Source organism: Lepus europaeus, chromosome 19 (genome assembly GCF_033115175.1).
Source record: "Lepus europaeus isolate LE1 chromosome 19, mLepTim1.pri, whole genome shotgun sequence".
Lineage (NCBI taxonomy): Eukaryota > Metazoa > Chordata > Mammalia > Lagomorpha > Leporidae > Lepus > Lepus europaeus.
In genome coordinates this window covers 57,619,482-57,644,026 of record NC_084845.1, presented here as the reverse complement: position 1 = coordinate 57,644,026, position 24,545 = coordinate 57,619,482, and the positions used below count along the sequence as shown (strand labels likewise).

Below are 24,545 nucleotides of genomic sequence, written 5' to 3'. Positions count from 1 at the left end.
GTTGGTTCACCCTCCAATGGCCACCGCGGCCAGCGCACCACACTGATCCAAAGGCAGGAGCCAGGTGCTTATCCTGGTCTCCCATGGGGTGCAGGGCCCAAGCACTTGGGCCATCCTCCACTGCACGCCCAGGCCATGGCAGAGAGCTGGTCTGGAAGAGGGGCAACCAGGACAGAATCCGGCGCCCTGACCGGGACTAGAACCCTGTGTGCCGGCGCCGCAAGGCGGAGGATTAGCCTGTTGAGCCACGACGCCGGCCCTTTTCTTTGGTTTGACTGTGTACTTTCCTGCGCTCTGTCTTCTAAGTCCGATATTCTCTATTCTGTTTCACTGACACTGGTTTTTTGTTGTTTTTTTTTGTTTGTTTTTGTTTTTGTTTTTGTTTTTTTTTTGACAGGCAGAGTGGACAGTGAGAGAGACAGAGAGAAAGGTCTCCCTTTGCCATTGGTTCACCCTCCAATGGACGTCGCGTCTGGTGCACTGTGGCCGGCGCACCATGCTGTTCTGAAGCCATGAGTCAGGTGCTTCTCCTGGTCTCCCATGCGGGTACAGGGCCCAAGCACTTGGGCCGTGCTCCACTGCACTCCCGGGCCACAGCAGAGAGCTGGCCTGGAAGAGGGGCAACCAGGGCCACACAGGGAATCTGTGCTGCCCTCAGTGTGGGCTCAAATTCTCCTGCAGTCTCCCACTGGGTTGCCAAGGCTACCGAATTGTAGCATCTCTGGAGAGTACTCACGTGAACTCCGTGATTTCTCTCACCCACCATCTCTTTTTTCACTATATCAGTTCACTAGCTCCACCCATTCACTAAGTCCTAACCTCCTGTTATTTCACCCCCCCCCCCACAGTCAGGTTTTTCTGTTTGACTGAGGGTGGGCGCAGCCCTGAGGTAGCGCACCTTTTACGTATGTCCAAAATGGCGTCTACTCTTTGTCTCTTGCTCTCCTTTGCGAGGTGGGCAGAGAGAGATTGTACTGGGATTGTACTGGTCCCTTTTTTTTTTTTTTCCTCTCTCCTGTAGTTAGTCTGATGAACTTTCCCCAGCGGGGCTTCAAGCCTTTTCCCCGCCGATGTCTCGGGTTACTGAGCCTCCCCTTCCAGCGCAGATGCATAGACTCCACTGTTGGGCTTCAGAGCCTTGGGCATCCTTGCTCTCCCCGCAGGTCATCCATGTCACATCCACTAGATCTGGAAGAGTTTCCTCTGCAATTTTTCCCTGAGCCTTTCCCTGAGACTCCCGTAACTCCACTTTTATTAACCTATCTTTTCCCAGACTATCAATGTGTGTCCTCACTATTCTGCCATCTTGGCTCTGCCCCCTTGTACTTCTTTCATAATGTGCATTTTTCATGAACTTTTTGAAGATGCCTTGTGCATGGATTTCAAAAAATATTTATGTGAAAATATACTTTGTTTTACTTTTTGTAGTTATTTTAAAGTATTCTATATCTTTCTGTACCAGTAAATATACTTCTGTCTCTGCAGTTTTAATAGTTACGTAGTATTCCATTATAAGGCTATATTGTCTTTTATGTAACCCATTTTGTTTTATATATTTATGTTTTAATTGCATTTTCCATAAACTAAAATTTGTTTTTTAATTTTGAAGGCAGAGACACAGAATATGTGTGTGTGTGTGTGTCTGAGAAGGAGTAAGAGAAGTGTGAAAGAAGAGGCGGAGGAGTGGAGATATCGCTCATCTAGCAGTTTATTTATTTATTTTAATTTTGACAGAGTTAGACAAAGAGAGAGAGAGACAGAAAGATCTTCCCTCCATTGGTTCACCCCCCAAATGATTGCTGCGGCCAGAGCTACGCCGATCTGAAGCCAGGAGGCAGGTGCCTCCTCCTGATCTCCCATGTGGGTACAGGGGCTCAAGCACTTGGGCCATCCTCCACTACCCTCCTGGGCCACAGCAGAGAGCTGGACCGGAAGAGGAGCAGCTAGGACTAGGACCGGCGCCCATATGGGATGCCGGTGCCGCAGGCAGAGGATTAACCAAGTGAGCCACGGCGCTGGCCCCTCATCTGGCAGTTTACTCCCTAAGGCTCACAACAGCTGGGAGTGGGCCAGAAATCCAAAACTCATTACTCGCGCGTGGGGGATCAGGACCCCACTATAGGAACCATCACCTGTGACCTCCCAGGGTATACACTAGTAGGAAGCTAGAATCAGAAGTAGAGCTAGAACTCAAACACAGGCATTCCACCAAAATGGGATATGGACATCTCAAGCAGTATCTTAACTACTGTGCTAAATACCTACCCCTATACAACGAATCTATGTAATAATTAAATTTTGTTTTCTCATCAGTGCTGAGAATATCCTTACAAAAATACTTTTCATCCATCCATTAAGTAAAAGTCATTTGTTAAAATTTTTTCTTGCTGGCATAATGAAAATAATGTATGTGACAGGTGGTAACTTAGATGAGCATTCAGGAATTATCTAGATTGTTAAGGCTGAAAGAGATATTAATATCTGTTTTGCTGAACACATTATCCTTATGTCTGATAGAAGGTACACAAAATATGTTGAATATGTAAATAAATTTAATTTTTTAGAGATAATATTGATCACTAGAGTATGAGGACCAGTTACTTTCAAAAGATAGTGTTCTTCAGAGCAAACCCAATATTAGAAGCCATCCTTTGAATTTTTAAACTAAAATCCTGTATTTTCAAATTAAAAAATAAGAATTAGAATGATTATTAAAATCTCAGGTAGCTCTGATGCTTTAAATGTGGACATTTTGGCACATGCATCTTAAACCATCATTTATTAAATATTTTCATTCATTATTTCATCTTCCCAACCACCCTACATAGTCTATACAGATATTCTACTCATTTGGAAGCTGGGGTTCAGAGAGGTAAGGTAACATGCTCAGGATCACAGAATTGGCAAAAGTTGGAACCAAGAATTTGGTCTGCCTAGAAGGGGAAAACAAGCACTCTTGTTCTTTAACAGTTTCCCTCCTGGGTGTTCACTGCACTGGAGCAGAACAATTTTTGATGTTCCAGTGAAATACAATATTCTTATAACAATATATGATTACAGTAAAATATTAGAAAATTAAGATCAACAATAATATAGGTATGTTTCATAATTATCTTCTTCCAATACCTGTTTTTCTTTGGGAAAGCAGTACTTTTTTTTAAGTATCCTGAAAGATGTACATCACACCTCCCAAGTTATTACAGCCTCCATCATTGTTTTGTGTTTACTGTGTATAATATTTCTTTGAAATTTGGGTACTTGTCATGCATGGAAGAAAACTCACAGAATATACTCTTTTAAGCTAGATTGGCTGTTTTTTCCTTAGCATGCATTCGTTCAAACTCAGTCAGAACTATTTGTTAAACTCTTACTTTGTTCCATGCATTCTGCTAATTTTTGAGAATATAGTGGTGATCAAAAACACCTACATGGTCCCTGCCCTCATGGAGTGCTCAGTGTATTGGAAGAGTCTGACATGAGTGAAAAATGACTCAAATAATTGTAAACTTGCCATTGCAATACATCCTATGAGAGAAAGGAATGAGGACTTGACCTGGTCAGAAAAGGCTTTCCTATTGAAGTAATGAATGGGCTGATGTTTGAAGGCCATGTGAAAGAGGAAGGGAGGAGCTTCCAGGGAAAGGTGGTAATCCTGAGGCAAGAGAGACCTAGGGAATGATGGCATGAGAAAGAGGGTGGGCATGGCTAAGAAGGAGACAAGTTAGTGGGGACTGTGATGCCAAATGGGCACGAAGAGGAATGCGGGGACCAAACTCCCCAGAGGCCCTGAGGCAGGAGTGTACCAGGAATATGCACAGGAACACCTAGGATTCCAGAACGGTAGAGTGAGTGACGTAAGCATTCGGGAGAGAACAACGTGGCAGACAGGCTTGCAGTGCTGCCCATAGCTCCTTCTGCAGTGTGGAAATATGCTGTCTGTGCAGTTCACTGTGAAAGCCGCTACTCGCTTGAAGTTGAGCTCTTGCAGTATGGCTAGTTTAGTTGAGGAGCTGAATGTTTATTTTAATTTGATAGCCTCTAGGTACAGTATCCCGTATAGTGACTATTGCACACTTGCAGTGTGTCTAGTGAGGCTGAGGAAGTGAATTTTGAACCTTATTTAATATAAATTTAAATGTGATGGGCCACATGTGGCTAGTGACAGCACAGTTATCACCTTGCAGCTTTTGACTTTTACCCTAAAGAAATCGAATTTGAATTACTAAAGGCTGATTGCCAAACTGATACTTTGTTTTACTTTAAGCAAAATAGCAAAGTTTGCTTTTTTGATAGGATAAAAGAGAGGTGAAAGTTTGAAAGAACCTAAAGAAAAGCAGCATTTCCTTGATTTTCATTTATAATTGATATTTTGAGATATACTCTGAAGTGAAATGGTGGGTGTTAGAGCATATCTCTTTTGCTTTCCTGCCTCAGCTTAAATATCTTCCCTTAAAGACTAAGGCAGGTCCTCTCAGCTCGCATTCTGATAGAGCACTGCACATTCTCTTCATGTCGCTTGTCATAGTTAACCAATGCAGGGATTTGTATAGCTGCTTAAAATCTCCTCTGCAACCCTCAGACTCACATAAGATAAATTATTCTCTTTAGGGCAGAGACCATGACTGTCTTATTCTCACAGAATCCATAGCACATGGAGTCAGAGTTAGCCCTTATTAGTAACTAAGTAAATGCTCAGAGAAATGCATGCCTATACAGGAATCTCTTCTTTCTATACACATCCATCTCCGTATTAATCCATATTGACTGTGACCTCCCACCTCTGGCTATGCAGAGTTAAAAATTGTGCTTTACTATCTGTTCATCCTAGTTACTTAAAACTATTGATAAGCATAAGTCTTTCTACTTTCCTTAATCCACTAAACACTAAGTTTTATTGAGACCTTTTCCTACCCATTAAAAAAGAAAGAAAGAGAGAAAAAGAGAGAGAGGGAGAAAGAGAGAGAGAGAAAGGAAAGGAAAGGAAGAAATAAGGAAGGAAGGAAGGAAGGAAGGAAGGAAGGAAGGAAGAAAGGAAGAAAGAAAGACTGTAGTTTAAATGAATTGCCCATTTTTATCCAGTAATTATGGTATGTGATAAACAGCAGTTGTCTCATAGCATGTCCCTTAGCTAGCTTTGTACATTTCAGTTGTTATGAGGTGATTTCAGAATTTGTGTATCCTCGTGTTGATTTGTCTTTAGGATTCCCTCTCTGCGAGACCCCTCGGTTCTGGTTCTACAACACATAACTGAAGGGCTTACAGTTATTTTGGGTCAGATGTTCTCAACTGTGTTAGAAAGCCGGAGGATGGAGGGAATATCCTTGCAGTTTGTGAGGTGCAAACTTAACATTGAGAGATTTCCTCATGTGAAATGTGCAATAGTAGTTGGGGTAGAAGTGGATATCCAGTGACCTGGATTTCAACTTAACCTACTCCCAATTCACCATGTCACCTTCAATAATGTACTTAACCATCCTGTGCTTCAGCTCGGAAACTGTAGAGGTTCTCTCTTATTCCCTACCTCTTTCCATGGAATTAGAAGTAGTGAAATGATTGATCTTTGTGAAATTTATTAAAATCCTTCTAAAACCAGAATTCTATGCAGTCGTTGTTCACCACATGTGCAGGATTGCTGGTGTTTAAAGCCAGGTAAATTGATAATACCTATTCAAGTCATCACCACAGGGAACCTCATAAAAGTAGTTTGACTCTGCTTTGTGATAGCTTGTAATTTTTATTGATATATCTTCTGTTTTCCTACCTTGATCCTGGAAGGGGGATTCAGAGTTTGTTTTCCTAGGAAACTAGTGTCATTGTGAATTGTATGTTGAATTATTCTTTAGGCACGTGTGGAAATTACCTCATAATACTAAAGCTTTTATTTTTGTAGGGATTTTTCCTTCTGCTTCATTCTTGATAAAAGAAACAAACCAGTATAAGGAAAAGCTACAGGTTACTCTGAAAGCATACCAAGTTCCTCAGGGGAGTCATTATCTTAGGTGGCGCTATGACCACAGCACTGAGAGCCACACTGGTCCAGTGCATAAAGCATGGCCCTTTTGAATCATAATGCACTGTTCATTTCTATTCCCATCGCTGCTCCCAGGATTTCTTATCTCTTGTCCTAGCAAATCATAATACACATGCACACACACACACCCATCCCTGTCCAGTGCACCCAGTAGGGGGGAGGGGGCAGAGAAGACAAAGTCATTTATATAATGTGTCTCCCTGCTGAGCCCCTAATGGCCGAAGCTTTTGTTCTGCATTCAGTGGCTGCATGTGATGGGCAGGAAGCTGCAGTCTCCCTTTGTTCCATGGCCTTATTCAGCAATTTAGATCCATCATAAAAATCAAATATGCATGTTGCAATTGCCTTGCGTACAACAGCCTCAATTTTCACCTTTCTTTAATTTGAACTCCACAGGGGAAGAAAGAGAACGAAGGGAGAAAGGGAAAATGGGGGTAAGAAAAAGAATTACTTTATATTTTTGCTTAGTGGACTGTGAAAATAGGCAGCAATGAAAAAATATATCTTTTTTAATCTCATAGATGTATCCCCTTTCAAACAGGAGATACCACCAAACCAGGCCAACAGAATGCCTCCTGAAAATGCCCTCAAACCATCCTAGTTAGCTCCGGCTCCAAAACTTAGATGTGAATTGATGGAAAAGGAGAAAAATACGAAAGCCTTACAAAGAGTAGAAAGAGACAGAGTCTTCGGGACTTGAACCACTGTATCACTTCTAATTATGGCCAAGAAAGGTGTTTCATGTTCAATTGATGGTTTCTTTCATAAGAGAAATTATTTGAGGCTAGAAGGAGTGAAAGATTTCATTTAAGGATATATGTCCTCTCAAAATAAAAATGATCACAGTGACAGAGATGTTTTTGTCCAGTTATTGATTTGCCCACTGTATTTAAAAATTTCCCAGAACTTCAAAGGATATGCTCCCTGGAGTTCAAATAAATTTGCATCATCAGCTTTGGTATTGATTATTCAGAAAAATACAGAAACCCTTTACCTACTCCATTATTAGACTTGAGCAGTCACTTCACAGAGAGGTTCATGCCCTAATATAAACAATATGGCCAATATTTATTCGACTTATTAAAAAAATAAAAGATCTGAAGAACTTTGCCTCTTTATGCCTGGTTTCACTTACTAATATAGATTTTGAAGGCTCAAGCTGGACTTCAATCCAGCCAGTTTGAAGATCTTTTGCCTGTTCTTTTAAGTGGAGCTTTATGGGGTAACTCCAGGGAGATTTGCTGTAGTCAACATGAGACAGACATGGAATGTAAGGGCGGATGGGTGCAAACTGAAAAAGTGATCTTCAGGATCACTCAAGGTTGAAAAGTCTTTGATTGTCAGGAGGGAAACCTCTTCTGGAAGATGTATCAGTGAGTCAGGGATCAAAACCAATTTCACAAGTCTGATCCAGTTGTAATATGGAAATCCACCAGATTCTGCTGTGACTAATTAGAGAAGTGTGAAGTGGGTTTCCCTTGCCCAGCATTATTGATTTTTCTTTCAAACTCCCCAGTTTCACAGAGAAAATCTCTGGCATTTAAAAGTGTTCAATTTAGTACAGTTCACTGATGCATGTAATCTTTGCTAACTGCATCCCATTTTTGCTGAACTTGGTTTTTCAGGTCCTCTTATGTCCTGAGTATGTTTTAGATTTACTTTAGATTTTAGATGAGATCAAAGATGCACCTGGAACACACGAGTACCGAAAAGATAAATTTAATATTTTGGATGTTTTTTTGTTGCAATTTTTCTCTTCCCACCATTGGAAATACAGAAGATTATCTGTGCCTACAAAGAAAGAAGTACAATTTTGAAAAGTGGATTGTACACAGGTTAAGCCTACATATGAGTCAAGAGATTTGTGTATGTCTTGAACCTATCTATCTGCCTTGAAAAAAGTAATAAAATTAAGAAAGATAAAAGTACATGGAAATTTATAAGACTGGGTAGAATCTGTGATTGTGTGCCATTAAGTCAGACGAGCACTATGGCTATGTGCCTCCTCAGTCCTCTTTCCCCATCCCATCTATTAACACCGTTCCATATCTCTTAGGATATTGTAGATAGATAGCATACTCTGTACCTTCTCGTTAAAGGCAGGGTATTTGCTGACATTTTATGTTTTTTATTTCCTTCATATAAGGAAAGATGTTAGGCTGATGTATTAAATGATAAACATATCGTATTAGAGGGTGAAAGCTTATGTCTTGGAATTTAAAATAATTTCATGTGTAAGGGTATGTATTTAATTGACTATTATCTTCTCCTTTATCAAATGGGAATTATATCATTTGTTCCCTCTGCCTAAGAAATAAATTGTAGAAGGCCTAGAGGAAAAAGTGTCAGGCTACCCTGTATACTTTTCAGGCCGTTCCAACTGCTTTTCTTACCTATGCCTTAAAAATCAATGTTAGATTTTCTTTTTCGTCAGGATCAATGTTTCCCAAAGAACGCCTTTGTTGTTCCTCAGGTGAAATTCTTGTTGAGCAGAGGATTGTCTGAATACCTGCCATCTGTCCCTTTGCATCTGATCATGTCGGTGCTGAGAGCGCAGCCTCCAGGGTCAGACAACCTCGTTCAAGTTCCACCTTCATTCTTGACCAGCTCTATGAAGGAGGGCAAGTTAGGTCTTTGTGTCTTCATTTCTAAAATGGGTAAATGAGGATAACATTACTTAATTCATAGGATCCTATGAGTTAAATGAGATTATGTAAAGTGTTGTCATGAGTGAGTTTCCTAGGGATGCACACTGAGGTAGGGATTAACATTCAGAGTGTCTATAGGAGGGAGTGCAGTTGGAATCAACACCTGTGGAAGAGGAGCTATGGTGTGTTTCCCAACAAAGACCTCAAACAACCTTGCAGGCAGATTTTCCTCAACTGAAAGCTGACGACTGAAGACCGTCTTCTTTTAGCACTTTGTCTAGTTGGGGGAAATAATTGCTTTCTTCCTGATGTACATGGCACTTCACAGTGCCCACCAGATGTGTTCAGCGAGGGTTCCATGCACAGAAGTGGTCTTCAGAAAGTTTAAGAAAGATTCATTTTATGAAAAACTACATGGCTTTCAAAATTTGTTTCACCAAAGCACACTTATTTTTTAATGTAATTTTCACAGATTTCCTGAAGTACCCTGATATATTTCCCTGTGAGACCATTCTTAATCTTTAAAATCCCAAATCATTGTTTCCCGTAAGTACTTTAATTATAGAAATCAGTATGGTGTTGGGATGAGAGCATGGCTCTGGACTTCCTAGATTTGAAAAATACTTTTCCAATTCACAGCTGAAGGACCCTGGGTGCATTAGTCTCATTGTACCTCACTGTCCTCATCTGTACCCATTTTCAGGGTTGTTAAGGATTAAATACATGAGTACATATACTTCAAAGAGTACCTGAAATGGAATAAACACTCCAAGTGCTGCTGCTTGTCATTAATTATTTCCTTCTCTCAATCAAGTTAAATACATAATCAAAAAGTACTTGGCAATCAGATCATTCTGAGTTTAAATCCTAGGTCCCTCCCTGCCTAGCTATTGTGATTATGGGCATGTCATTTAGTCAGTGATCCTCAGTGTTCTCATCTGTCAGATGGGAATAATGTCTGCCTTATAGAAAGTACCAACTCGATGAAGGTGTTGTGAACAAATGTCTCAGTCTTCTTTTCTGAATGCAATGATCTTGTCCCCAGGATGTTCTGAAGATTGTGTGAGTTCATAAATGAAAAGCACTTAGAACGATGCCAACACAAAGTACACGTTCAGTGAGTTTTTAAGAGGAGGAGGGAGAGGACTATGCGAAGCACTGTGAGTCGTGTCTTGGATGTGAGAAGCACTCACCAGTCTTATTTTTGATCATCTTGAATCTCTATTCTACCTTTTGCCTTTTTAGCCATTATTTCTCCATTCCATTTTGCTTGCTGTACCTTTCTTTCCTCTTCCCCCACTTGATTATAAGGATTTTGAATGCCATGTGTGGGTCAACATTAAACCACATCATTAAGAAACACCCTCTACTGTGTTTTTATTCTGGAGATAATAAGGCTGATGAGTGATTAAACATGATCCCTCAAGTACAGAAAGGCTGTCGCTGCAGAGAGAGCGGCTGCTGTTTCTTCTTCATCTTCAGTACAGAAGAAAAGTAGACTTAAACAGAGCATAATCACAGCATGGATGACAAGAGGATGATATAATCTGTGAGAGGCTAACAACAAAAAAATTCTTAGTTTTTTCAAGAATGGGTGTGTGGACATGTGTTTCCAGAGAAAGAAAAGACAAAATTCTAATATGGTCCCCTCTAGCCCCACAATTCTCTGATTCTATTGTCCCCCAAAGTTTTAGCTACGATTATTACCTACTAGTGTGTGTCTTGCTTCTGTTGTCATATTATCTTTTCTGGTTTCATAATAGCTGGTGACCTTTATAAACTCATCAGAAAATGATCTTGTTTGGCCATCAACTGTGTATAAAAGGGGCTGGCGCTATGGTGCAGTGGGTTAAAGCCCCAGCCTGCAGTGCCAGCATCCCATATAGGCGCCAGTTTCAATCCTGGATGCTCCTCTTCTGATTCAGCTTTCTGCTATGGCCTGGGAAATCAGTAAAAGATGGCTCAAGTTGTTGGGCCCCTGCATCCGTGTGGGAGACTGGGAAGAAGCTCCTGGGTCCTGGCTTCGGATCAGCTCAGCTGTGGCTGTTGTGGTCATTTGGGGAGCAAACCAGCAGGTGGATGACCTTTCTCTCTGGCCCTACATCTCTCTGTAACTCTGTCTTTCAAATAAATAAATATTAAAAAAGAGGGAGTACCACCTTTAAAAAAACTGTATAAAGGCTTACAAAGTATTTCCCTTTACCATAATATATAATAATAAATAATAAAGGTGACCAGAACTTTCTTTTGCAGTTGAGAGAAAATACATTCACCTTATTCTGTTTCTGAAATATTTTTTTATTTATTTGAAAGAGAGAGTTACAGAGAGAGGGAGAGACAGAGAAAGGTCTTCCATCTACTGGTTAACTCCCCAAATGGCTGCAATGACTGGAGTAATGCTGAACCGAAGCCTGGAGCCAGGAGCTTCTTCCAGGTGTTCACTTATGCAGTTGCCAGGGCCAACACACTTAGGCCATCCTCTACTGCTTTTCAAGGCCATAGCAGACAGCTGGATTGGAAGAGGAGCAGCTGGACATGAACTGGTGCCCCTATGGGATGCCGGTGCCACAGGCGAGGGCTTAGCCCACTACGCCACAGCACCAGCCTCATTCACCTTATTATATGCAGAGTTTTTATATTGTTTTAGACTTAAACACTGCTAAATGTTAATGTTTTACATTAAATTGTTTCTTTGACAGAGATTTGATACTGTAATCACAGCCTTTATAATCAGTCATGAAGAAAATCATCTTGATTAAGTAAACAAAAACTAAAGGAAAAGACATTTTGATTTGGCTTATTCCATAGGAAGAAGAGAAAAAGTGCAAGTATCTGTTGAAATAAAGAAGAAAAATCTGCACACCTTAAAAACCTAGACTTTGTTTTAAGGATATTTTCATATGGAGATCTAGGGAATACCACAGCTTCAAACATACCCCTTAAGCAATGTATTAAAACTTCATTGTTTTTATGGCAGACAAAGCTGTCATCGTTGTTCATAGTTTAAACTAGTATAGCACCTTTCACTTAGGAATCTTAACTTCCCATAAATTCCATACATAGTTATTACATTAGAAATATTGAAAACACAGGAGTCTTTTCTTCTTGTAAATCCCTGGGAGTGTATCCATTATATTTCATTGCTTCTAGGACTTTATCTTTGGGTCCTTCCTGTTTATCCCCACTGAAGGGAGACCTGTGTCCAATTGGTATATATTTTAAAGACTTTTAACTGATCATACTTTCCCATTTATATGAATCCCTAGTGATATCTTATTTTTTGTATAAAATCCTAGTCTTACTTTCCCATTTAGATTTTTTCCTGAAAAAATGAGGAGGCTTGGGGCCGGTGCTGTGGTGCAGCAGGTTAAAGCCCTGGGCGCTGGTTCTAGTCCCAGCTGCTCCTCTTCCGATCCAGCTCTCTGCTATGGCCTGGGATAGCAGTAGAGGATGGCCCAAGTCCTTAGGCCCTGGCACCCACATGGGAAGCCTGGAAGAAGCTCCTGGCTCCTGGCTTCGGATCTGCACAGCTTTGGCCATTGCGGACATCTGGGGAGTGAACCATCGGATGGAAGACCTCTATTTCTGTCTCTGCCTCTCTCTGTAACTCTGTCTTTCAAATAAATAAAATAAATCTTTTTTAAAAATGAGGAGGCTAGACTGATATATAATGTGTGTATGGACACATGTGTGTATGTGTGTAGTGGTTTTTGTTTAACTCTCTGTTTAAAAAGATTATTTGTTTATTTGAAAGGCAGAGCAGTAGAGACAGACGGAGAGATCTTCCATTTACTGGTTCATTACCTAAATGGCTGCAACAGTCAATGTTGTGCCAGACTGAAGTCAGGAGCCAGGATCACCATCCAGGTCTCCCACATGGGTGTCAGGGATTCAGGCACCTGAGCCATCTACTGCTGCCTGCTCAGGCACATTAGTAGAAAGCTGGATCAGAAGTAGAGTCCCTAGGATCAAATTGGCACTCCAGTATGGGAAGCCAGCATCACAAGCATCAGCTCCACCTGCTCCACCACAGTGCCAGCCCCACCTCGAACTTGCATTGCTTGGCGTGTAGCAGGTGCTCAGTAGGAGCTGCATTCATAAAAATGTGTTCTCTTTTTCAATGTTATTTTATAATGCTATTTCTTTATTTGTTATATCAGTGTCAAACAGTTCTGAAATTGCCTTTAGAGTCTCTAGACTAGCCTTTTGAATATACTTGTCTTTTCAAACCAGTTGACATGTGTTGAGTGCCTGTGGTATCTTTTTTTTTTTTTTTTTTTGGCGATACCATGATTTCATCCAGTAGTTCATTAATTTTCATTTATAGCAATTGTCTGCCAATCTCCTTTGTGAAGGTAACAATGAGTACTGAAAGGGGACAGTGTTATAAATTAATATAGGATAAAATATGGTTTTATAATACTTTAAGTGAAGTGTGCTGTGAAATGGGCAAGGTGTCTATTTCAGATGGGTCTTGATGGACAGAGACAGGAAAATAAGAGAAGAAAGTACATGGGTAAAGAGAGAATTAAAAGCAAAGATCAAAGGTAGAAAAGTACCTGGTATCAGAGAATGGTGACGAGTGGTTGAGACAGGAAAAGAAGCAGAAATAGGGGGCTGGAGCCAGAGTCTCTGTACCGATTTCAGCGCTGAAGCATGCTGACTGTCCTTTGACAAGTGACTTGACTCTGTGTTTTGATTTTCTCTTATGTCAAATGAGGATAATATTTGTGCCTCCCTCACAGGACTGAGCTGAGGAACTCTCTATATAAAGCATCTAGAACGATGCCTGCCACTGAGGACTTTTTAGCAGGAGGGAATGAGAGGAGCTATACTTAGAGAGGGTGCTGCTGACAGTACTGTGGACAATGGACTGCCAGAGAGGTCCTGGGAAGGAAAGATGGTGGCTTGGACTGGAGCGTTGGCTAAGGGAATAAAAAAATGAAAAATTGAAGGCAAAAGATACTGCAGGGTCCTCAGAAAGTGTACTTAATAGTTTTTAATGTTTTTGGATTGATGTTATTTTTGTTTTTGAAACTATCACAGTAATTAGAACCTAAGTCTAGTGACCAAAGTGGTGACATTTTTTATTTAAAATTAAGAAGAGTTTGAAAAGAGAATTTGTAAGTTGAAATTTTTTTTTCCAGTGGCTTCTTAAGCTGATGCTAAAAGCAATGCAAAATCTGAAAAATAGAAAATGTGTACTGTGTTTACCAGTGGAATAAGTACATAATTTCCCCAGGTTTTCTCCTATAAAAGAAAACATTTGGTTGAATAAATGTTAGTATACTTATTTCATCATCAGTAACACCACCTATCCACAGCTCTTTTTTTTTTTTTTTTTTTTTTTTTTGGTGCTGAAACCCAGGATCCAGAGTTTTTTTTTATAGAAAAAAATGTGATACAGATGAAAAGTCATTGTAATTATACACTTTTGATTGTTGAGGACCAGAAATCAGCCCTTTTTTCATTAGTCTCACTATTTCCTGATGATATATGTACCTCTTGGATGCCATCACATCTTTGTAATTTTCTTTCTGTTTACTCTTTCTTTTTAATTCATATGTTTTAAAAATAAGATTTCTAAAGTATAAAAAAAAAAGGACAAAAAACAGGATTTGTTAACTTTAGGTGCTACTAAAGCTAGAGGGGACTTCTTTACATTTGGGTAATCTCAATGACTGCATAGCTTTCCAAAGATGTGTTCTTGTATTACTATTTTCTGTGTTCTATTGCAATTTCCTGATGCCATTATTGAGTTTATTAAGGTTCTCCTTACCATATTGTTTACCCATGCATAGTTCACTAAGCACTGCCCTGTGTTAATCCGATCAGCTTTCTCTTATCACCTTGCACCTGCTCTGGTGTGGTGATAAAAAGACAAAAGCTTTCCTTAAAAGAATTTCATACAATGCATTAAACATTGTGTTTTACTTAAAATACCCTTTGCCCAGGCAAATGAACCAGACTACAAGTTTGTAAGATGAAATTGCTAGAGATGTTTCCAAGATATACATGGTGTGTTAGGGAATGCCTTCCTTCACAATAATAGCGTTCCAAAAAGAGAATGATTAGTAATTTACTGTCTGTTGGAAAGGACTCCTGTGACAAGAAACAACACCATGAGTGGGACTGTCCTTTCCAACAGATACATCCAAGGCATCAAATACCTGTTTTAATTTCTTACAGTGAAAAGAGGCTTGAAATAATGTGTGAATTCCTAATAATGAAACAGAACTCCTTGAGGAATTAAGAACAAAAATCTGCACAAAAAAACAATGACAGCTATGGCCTCTGTTTAAAAAGAAAGACTCGGTAGGAAAAACCTTAAGCCATCAGCCCAGCAAATAAATAAGTAAATAAATAAAAGTTAAGACTTCCAGGGTTGGCGTTGTGGCATAGTGAATAAACCTGCTGCCTGTGAGCCGACATCCCATATGGGCGCCAGTTTGAGACCCAGCTGTTCTACTTTGAATCCAGTTCCCTGCTGATGCTCCTGGGAGAGCAACAGAGGATGTCCCAAAAGCTTGGGTCCCTGTACCCACATGGGAAACCTGGAAGAAGCTCCCGCCTCCTGGCTTCTGCATTTTTTTGAAACTGCTTTTCTGAAACTGTTTCAAATAAATAAATAAATCTTAAAAAAAAAAGTTAAGACTCCCATTGGAAGGAACTGAGATCACCTTGTGAAATCCAACATGAGATTTTCTTGTATTTATTACCTAAGCCTCATTCTGAAAGTAAGAACAAAGCAAAACAAAAATTTGGCAGTAGGGATACAAATAATTCAGTGTTTTCCAGTGTAACTGTTTCTCAGCCTAGAGTTAGGAGTTTGCTACCTTTATCTTCTACCAAATACAAATATTCCTGTGTGATTCTTGCCAAGCCCTGTAGTGAGGGGGGGGTGGGTGGGATGCGCATTCAGACTGCCAATCCTTCAGCATAACATGAGACCAGCAAAACGGGAATGAGATAAAACCCATGAAGGGCATGTTCATAATTCCAGGAAAAATGAGCAAAGAAAACCTGTGCACATGCAAGAGCGTGAGAATGAATTCTCAACTGTGGATGTCATTCTCTCTTCAAATACCCAGAAAATTCCAAAGTAACTCTGGATTGTAAACAAAGAAGTTACCTGCTTTGACCAGCTGTTTTTCATTTGTTCACCATGGTGTTCTTTTCTTGCTGTTCAGAGTAGTATAACTTGTACTAGTCAGAAAAGCAGAAATAAAAACTTCAGTGTTTACACGGACATTTCTGGCAAATGAAAACAGAAGTTTTATTGTCTGTTGGAAATGGCAATAAAAACTTCAAAACTCATTGAAATAACTTACATTTTGTTGCTCTTCCTTATTTTTCCAAAAGTCCTTCATACCAGTGCTTTGAAGGGAATTTGGACAGTAACTGGGCACACAGCTATGCCAAGAATTTAAATAAATTTAAATAGAGTTGAAGGATTTCCTGCAAAAATAAGACAGTAAAAATTTGATAGTAAATCAAATTCTCTGATTTTTAGATATTTTGATATAACCAGTTTATATGCAGATTAACCCCTAGTGGTGACGTTGACTATTGAATATATGTATGTGCTTTCTAAATTTTGGAGCATTAGCAATTGTGCCTGTTTTGATATTGCCCTATTCCCATTAACTGGTATGTGGTCATTCATTCAATAAATATTTACTGAGTGCTTACATGTGCCAACTACCCCTCTAAAAAATGGAGCTATAGTAATGAATACAACTTTATACTCATATGAATAAAATTTTATACATAAATACATATTTTTTAAAAAGACAACTTCAGATAGTATTATGTGCTATGAAGAGAGATAAGTATGAGGAATTTACATCTGAGCTGAGACATGGGTGTTGAGAAGTTAGTCATCTATTTCAAGTGGAGACAAATAGTGCAAAGACCTGCGATAAGAATTAACTTGTCATATTCAAGGAGTGACAAGAAACCCAGATCATGGAATTTGTAATCTTGTTTTTTTTTTTTTAACTTATTTATTTGAAAGTCAAGATTACACAGAGAGAGGAGAGGCAGAGAGAGAGAGAGGTCTTCCATCCGATGGTTCACTCCCCAAATGGCCACAATGGCCAGAGCTGTGCCGATCAGAAGCCAGGAGCTGCTTCCGGGTCTTCCACGTGGTTCAGGGGCCCAAGGACTTGGGCCACCTTCTACTGTTTTCCCAGGCCATAGCAGAGAGCTGGATTAGAAGTGGAGCAGCCGGGACTAGAACCGGCGCCCATATGGGTTGCTGGCATTCCAGGCTAGGGCGTTAACCTGCAGGGCCATGGTGCTGGGCCCAGAATTTGTAATTTTGTAACCATAAAATGGCAAATAAATAAAGATGAGAATTACTAAAATTTCTTTCTCTCTCTCTCTCTCTCTCTCTCTCTCTCTCTCTCTCTTTCTATCTCTACCACAAAGGTTCTTCCCAGCTAAAAGGACAAAATTCACTTGACTTACTGTTTTCTTCTGACATCCTAAGAAGTGTCTGTGAGCACTATGTTTCTGTTCCTCCTGTATTCTGAAATGTCCTCTCTGGTTTTTATCTCTTGGCTTGTATTTACTAAGAAAATACGAGTTATTTTATTAATGCCTTCTCATTGTAACCTTATCAAAAGTGGTTAAAGGAGAGGAAAATGCTGAATAAATAAATGCTACAATAATTATATATTTATTTTAAGCATATCCTGCCTTTGTTATAATAGGTGCAGGTCTCTGTGTTCCATCTTGTACTTACCACTTTGTGAATTTGGGCAGCTGACTTCACCTGTCTTGGACTTCATTTTCTTCTGTCCTGTATGGAGTTGACTGTCTGGTAGGATTGTGTGAGGTCAGACTTGGTGCTCGACACATAGTCAAAATAGGTCATATTTGTGGAGCATGTCTTGTTAATATTACCACAAAGGTCTTCATTCTTTCCAAACACCTCTCAGTAAATGTTTTTGCAAATGTTTTCAAGTAGCCCAATAAACTTTTATGCTGACTTTCAAGTATCTTTTCATCCAATGTCCAGCTCAGAGACATTGTATAATTATGGATCCATCCTTTGGTAACACAAATGCCAGGTTCACCTTATCTGTTAAAACCCTCCTGTTGATTCCAGCTCCTGTCAAGCTCCTGACAAAGCCTATACATACTGTGCTGCTATGCTAAGGATTCCAGAGCATAGGTGAAAACATATGAGTGTGTAGCCCTTGATCTCCTGAGCGGCATTTGGCAAGTCTCCAGTCCTTCATTTCTATCTAATTAATGACATTCCTGGCATATGGGGATCATATAGCAGAGAATGTGTCCACACTCTGCCTGTGAAAACCTTCTTTGTTCTCCACCTGCCAAAAAAAAAAAAAAAAAGCAACCTCTGCTTTTCATTTCTTTTTTGTGTCATTTTGAATGTAATTGTTCTCCCTACTTTGCCTTGCCTCCTGTCTCATCCCCTCCTCTCACTCCTTCCCTTCCCCACCCCCTTCTTCTTCCTCTTTATTCTTCCCTACCTTCTTCCTACACTCCTCCTCTGTCTCTGAACCCCATAAAGTGAGTAGGGAAGCACCTTGGGGGGGTTGATCTGAGAGGAAGAAGCTGACATCACCACCTGAACTGATTCTAGACATCGTCTTGAAACTCAAACATAGTTTGCTTCAGTAATGCCGTCATTATCACAGTTCTCTTGGGAAGACCAAGACCATTCCCACTACTGCATTTTAGCTTCTGCTGTTTCCTTGCCTAGAATATATTTTCCTCTTCCTTCCATTCTTCAAGATTAATGTCAAATCTCACCTCTTCCACTAAATCTTCCTGTCTTAGTGCATTTTGTGCTGCTATAAGAGAATACCACAGCCTGAGTCATTTATAAACAATGGGAATTGATTTGCCTCACGGTTCTGGAGGCTGGTCTAAGATTGATGGGTTACATCTGGTGATGGCCTTCATGCTCTGTCTACCCGTGGTGGAAGGCACAACGACAATGAATTCAGAGACATACTGAACTCAGCCTTTTATCAGGAAGCCTCTTCCAGCAAACCTAACCCACTCCTGGGACAGTGACACTTCTCTGCTCATGAGGGTAAAGCCTTCATGGCCTAATCAACTACTAAATCCCACCTCTCATCATTGTTGCACTGAGTGTTGAGTTTTCAGCATGTGAACTTTGGAGGACACGTTCAAAAGATAGCAATAACTCTAGACTTGATTGATCCTACCCAAAACACTTATGTTGTTGTATATCTTTTGCTATTTCATTCGTATTACTGAGCCTGGTACATAAGTGTAAGGCTGTTTTCTCACGTGGATTTTAAATTTACTCACAGCATTGACCATGTCATGTATATTTTTAGTATCTCACTGTTTCCGTCTCTCCCCATCACGCTTTTTAAGTACCTATTTCTTCTTCCTCAGAGATAAGAGCATGTTAGTGAATTTGTAGAACTTCTGAACAAAATCAAATACAGCTATATATGTTATAACCTTATAGACAAAACACAAAGTAAAACTTAGAGAGCTGTTACTATAAGAAGTCTGTCTATACTAGTAGATTCAGGCTAATTTGAATGCCTCAGTCCATACTCTATTTCACCTCAAATTCCCAAGTGACTTTAGAATGTCTGAGTCTGAGCATCCAGGGAAAATCTGGGGAATATCCCCCCAAATACAATAAAAATCCTTTTAAAGAACTCAGCCTATTTCTCCTCCCATTATATGCACTTGATTGATTTAGCATCTCATTTATATCACTACCAGAAGACAGAGAATGAATGCTGGTCATTTAGATTTTTTCCTCTTTATTAATGACTTCAGTGATTTGGTTACAGAAATTAGGGAAAACTTAGGACTAAGAGTAAATTTAGAGACTGATTTTCATTTTATCCCCTCTGTCACTTTGCCAGTTAATGACAAATCATAAAAAAAGACTCATACACAAAAAGATCACTGTATGTCTGCAAAAGAAAATACTTGTTAACAATTTGAAAAATTGAGAGGTTTAAAAATAATGAGGACAGTGGCTAGTGAGCTCTGTTATATAAATCTGAGAATATCATTGAAATTAGGAATAAACAGGCCATCTAGCAGAGGAAAATGTCTATAGTCAGTAACTGCATCCTGCTATGTATAAGTTTAAAAAGGAAGAAAAGACAGTGCTGAGCAAGGAGCCATGTATACCTGGATGTGCTGTATTAAAAGAGGCGCTTGATTGCTCAGTAATTGCAGAGCTAGGCTCTTGGGGAGGCCTTTGTCATCCCTCCTTGGCTGACACCAGACGATAGTGTGGCTCTGTGATAAGAAACAGAGAACCAGTGTCTCCATGGTAACTAACTGAGCTCTATATATTACACCTCATTACGAATGAGAATAGATACAACAAAATATATGTATGTGTATATATATATATTTTAAAAAGAACCAGAATGAGTGTGTGTGTGTGTTTGTGCATTTCCTGTCTTCTATCTTGAAAGTGGATAAAATAAGAATGTGATTACACTGAAAGGATAAGGTTGCTGGGTCTTTCCCCCCTGTTGGTGCAGGTAAATATTTCATTTTTTAGTTCCTCTGATGGTTTTGTTCTGAACCCACCCAGCTGTAGCTTGAAAGATTAATGATGGGCAACCAAAGAACCTGAGAAGAGGCAGTGAATGAATAGAAACCAGCACCAGAGAAGAAAGAGTTCTGCCAGGCCTTTGGGACAAATAAATAAGGATTTACTAAGTCTGCTAGTTTCATCCCCATAGCAGGAAAACCTGGAACCCATTAGAGTGGAAACCTGGAGACTTTTATAATATAATGATTCCTAAAAGTTCCAAACTGGCTCAGTCTTGTGACATGGAAGAAGAGGAAAGGAAAATCAGTGGTTTCCTTTTGAATTTTCTCTTCTGTAGGTATTGATTTTACTTTAACATAACTAACTTTACTGTGTCATTCTTCACATAAGACTATTAGTCCTATGTGTAGAGCTTTGTAAGGTTAAATACATTCCCTGAACATCCTGCCAATGTCATGAATTTTAAGAAAATGACCAAATTAAAGAAGTCAGCAGTAAGTAAACCATTAACACTGGAAATTAGAACTTTTTATTCAAGATGCAGAATGAAAGTCTTTGGTCAGAGAACAAAGTTTTTTGCAACTGTTACACTAATTTTAATATATTGGTCCATCTGCTCTTTAATAAATGACTTGAGACTCTAAAGACTCCCTGGTAGCCCAGCAGGGATTTCTGTTGATCCTTTAGGTTTGCTTTCTCCCCACCTATGTCATTTCCTCAACCACTCTTATTTGTGAACAACTATTTGTATCATTTCTAGAAAGGGTGTAAGTGTATTTTTAGGACAAAATGCTATTTCATAAAATCTAAGTGAGATCATGTTATACCTCAGGTTCTTCACGCTGATTTCCTGTTCTTCTACACGCCTGTGAAAGCTCTTACTAAGAACATCCAAGGTCAGTGCATTGCATCGGGGTGACAAACGTTGGGGGGATATAGATGGATATCCAAGAGGAATGTCCGCACAGAAACTTCTCAATGAATGTTCACAGTGGCACCATTCATACATGATACCCAAAACGTGGAAGCAACCTGGATGTCTGTCAGCTGATGGATGAATAAATATAATGTGATACACCCTTGTAACTGAGTATTCAGCAATTAAAAAGAATGGAACATGGATACAGGTTACAACATGGATGAACTGTGAAAACATTTTGCTAAATGAAAGAAGCTGGTCTTAAAAGATTGCTTATTGTATTATTTGCTTTATAGGAAATTTAAAGCATAGGAAAATCCATAGATTTAAAAAACTAGATGATTGTTTACCTAGGGCTTAAGAGAGGCAAGAGAAATGTGGGTGACTGCTGAAGGGTATAGGGGATGAAAATGTTCTAAAATTGATTGAGTAGTGGTTGCAAAATTTAAAAACACCAACTAGAACCTTAGACACCTAATTTAAAATTTAAAAAATTAAAAAAATTTAAAAACACCAACTAGAACTGGTTCACACCCCAAATGGTCACAACAGCTGGCGCCGGGCTGGGCCAGACCAAAGCCTGAAACTTAAAATTCCATCCACATTTCCCACATGGGTAGCAAAGGCCCAAGCAATCTGGTCATCTTCCACTTTCCCAGGCACATTAGCAGGGAGCTGCATTGGAAACGGAGCAGCTAGGACTCAAACTGGCGTTCAGATGGGATGCTGACATCATAGGTGGTGGCTCAACCCACAGTGCCAAAATGCTACTCCTGAGTTGGACATTTTAGTCCTTTTTTTTTTCCAGGCAGAATTAGACAGTGAGAGAGAGAGACAGAGAGTTATAGACAGGGAGAGAGAGAGACAGAAAGGTCTTCCTTCCGTTGGTTCACTCCACTAATGGCCACTATGGCTGGCGCTTCGCCGATCCGAAGCCAGGAGCCGGGTACTTCCTCCCAGTCTCCCATGTGGGTACAGGGGCCCAAGCACCTGGGCCATCCTCCACTGCCCTCCCAGGCCTCAGCAGAGAGCTGGACTGGAAGTGGAGCAACCGGGACTAGTACCCAGTGCCCCAGTCGGGACTAGAACCCGGGGTGCCGGCGCTGCAGGCAGAGGATTAGCCAAGTGAGCCATGGCACTGGCCCGAGTTGGACATTTTAAATGATATACTGATGGTATGAAAATTTTATCTCAATGCTGTTAAAAAGTAGGTAAAAGGCCAAGGTGGAGGAAGGTGGTGATTTATAATTAGGATGACCTTGTATCCTGATTGCCCAGAACTGTTTGTTTTTGCAAGATGAGCGAATGAAGTGTTAGTAGCCCTTCTTTGATTTTCAAAAATGTTCTGTTTGGATGTTATAGACACCATATATATATGTTGTCTATAACATGTGTGTGTATATATATGTGTGTGTGTGTATATATATACATGTGTGTATATATGTGTGTATATATGTATATATGCATGTATATATATGTGTGTGTATATATGTATATATACATGTGTGTATATATGTGTACATATATACACATACCAGAAGTACTTTGTACATGTATATATGTGTGTGTATATATGTATATATATACATGTGTGTATATATGTGTGTGTATATATATATACACACATACCAGAAGTACTATGTATGTGTATATATATGTGTGTGTATATGTATATATATACATGTGTGTATATATATACACACACATACCAGAAGTACTATGAGCTTGTGTATCAAATTACAGCATCAAAATATCACTTGGAGATCTTTTAAAAAGAATCACCTGTCCCTTCTGTGGATTCTAGTTCTGTAGATCAGAGGTAGAAACTGGTGTTTTATATTTTTAACAATTACCCTGGTGATTCATATGACTTTTAATCATATACTATTTTACTTGTTCATAAAAAGAGTGCCCAAATTGTGTTTTGGGTCAAAGAGAATTCCAGGGAGGTGTGCAAAGGCTGTTGCAAGAAATTTAACAATTCTGGAAGGCTAAACATAAATTCTGTGTTGAGGATGAAGAGAATAATGGGAATAACATAAGCACAGTGACAGTTTTCAGAAACATCCTCATCATCTTCTATCCTGTCTGAAATCAACACACAGAACTAATGTGTGTTACTCAGTAAGAATAGGTGAAGACTAATACCAGCAATAGTCCAGCTGGAAGTTCGTACTCCACAATGGCCAAGGTAGAGGTGGGTGGATTCTGTATTATTCCTGACTATTGCCGTCGAACTCAAGTCTTGATGTCCACTGCCTCCACTCAGGCTTTCCAGGCCAGTTCTGTCCTAAATTCCCTGACTCAGAATGTTTTGTTGTGAACTCTTCCACCCAGGCTTGGAGACAGAAAGCAGGACCTTAAGTGAGGCAGAACAGTCTCAGAAACATAGTAAAATCCAAGAAACTGAAACTTTGGGAGTATTTTTTTTAATAAGAAGAGTAACAAAGGAAACCAGGTCATACTTAATAAATATGAGCAGTAGGGTATGTAACGTAACATGAACCAAATTCTGATAAAAAGCAATGTCATAACGTATGTAATATGTGCACAGTATACATACAATTGAATACTTAAAATTATTTGTAACTTACCTGAATACATTAATTTCTACTTAAGGATGCTTTGTCTTCATTGCTCATATGGAAGAATGTTTCACAGTTTCAACGTCTGAAATGAAATTGTGCTGCAGAAGCCTACACATTTCCACATGTGCAAAATCACCCTAAAATTTCTTAAGGAGAAGAAAAAAGTCATTACTAACCTTTTCTCTCATTTGGCCACATTGCTTTAATTCATACCCTTTTTTGCTTCTTTAATCAATCAAGAAAAAGCTCTCCTGCAGAGTCAGAGCCCAGAAGTACTCTCCTACTCGCTCCTGTCCATGCCCAAGCCTCTTGATCTCTGGGGAAAAGGTTGACATCTGGGCAGATTTCTTTGTTTCACTTTGTTCCAGCAAACTGTTTGAAATGTTCAAGCTTTTTACTGAAATTTCAGTCGTCTTCTCTTTTAGGTACTAAAATTTTTTCAGTGTTTGAAAAAGGATCCCTAATTACTTGAAGGACCTCTAAGATGAATATTATTATTATTAAATAATACATATTAAATATCTCTGATTTCTAAGTTGCTGCTTTTTAATAGAACACTCCATGCTTGCCTTTTAAGCCCTAATACAGTATTAGCAAGACCTATTAACAGATTGGTATGGCAGTATTAATTATCATAGGAGTAAATATTTAGAACGTTGGCTTTGGTGCTTCTGTGTGATGGGATAGTCAGTGGTTGTCAGTGTAAGCAGCGGTTTAGCTTTCCCCAAAAGATGAGAGTTCACAGGATAGGGATTTTTGTGCTGCAGGTTAAGCTGCCACTTGGGAGGCCTACTTCTCAAATCAAAGTGCCCAGTGT

At 39.5% G+C, this 24,545-nt stretch overlaps 1 long non-coding RNA gene across 2 annotated transcripts in view; it reads left to right on the top strand.

Moving 5' to 3' along the window:
• Window positions 1-24,545, top strand: part of LOC133748334 (uncharacterized) — a 190,661-nt gene that overhangs the window by 95,030 nt on the left and 71,086 nt on the right. For both annotated transcript variants that reach the window (XR_009864449.1, XR_009864450.1), the window contains exon 2: window positions 21,054-21,117. This is a non-coding gene — a long non-coding RNA (uncharacterized LOC133748334). The remainder of the gene's footprint in view (window positions 1-21,053; window positions 21,118-24,545) is intronic.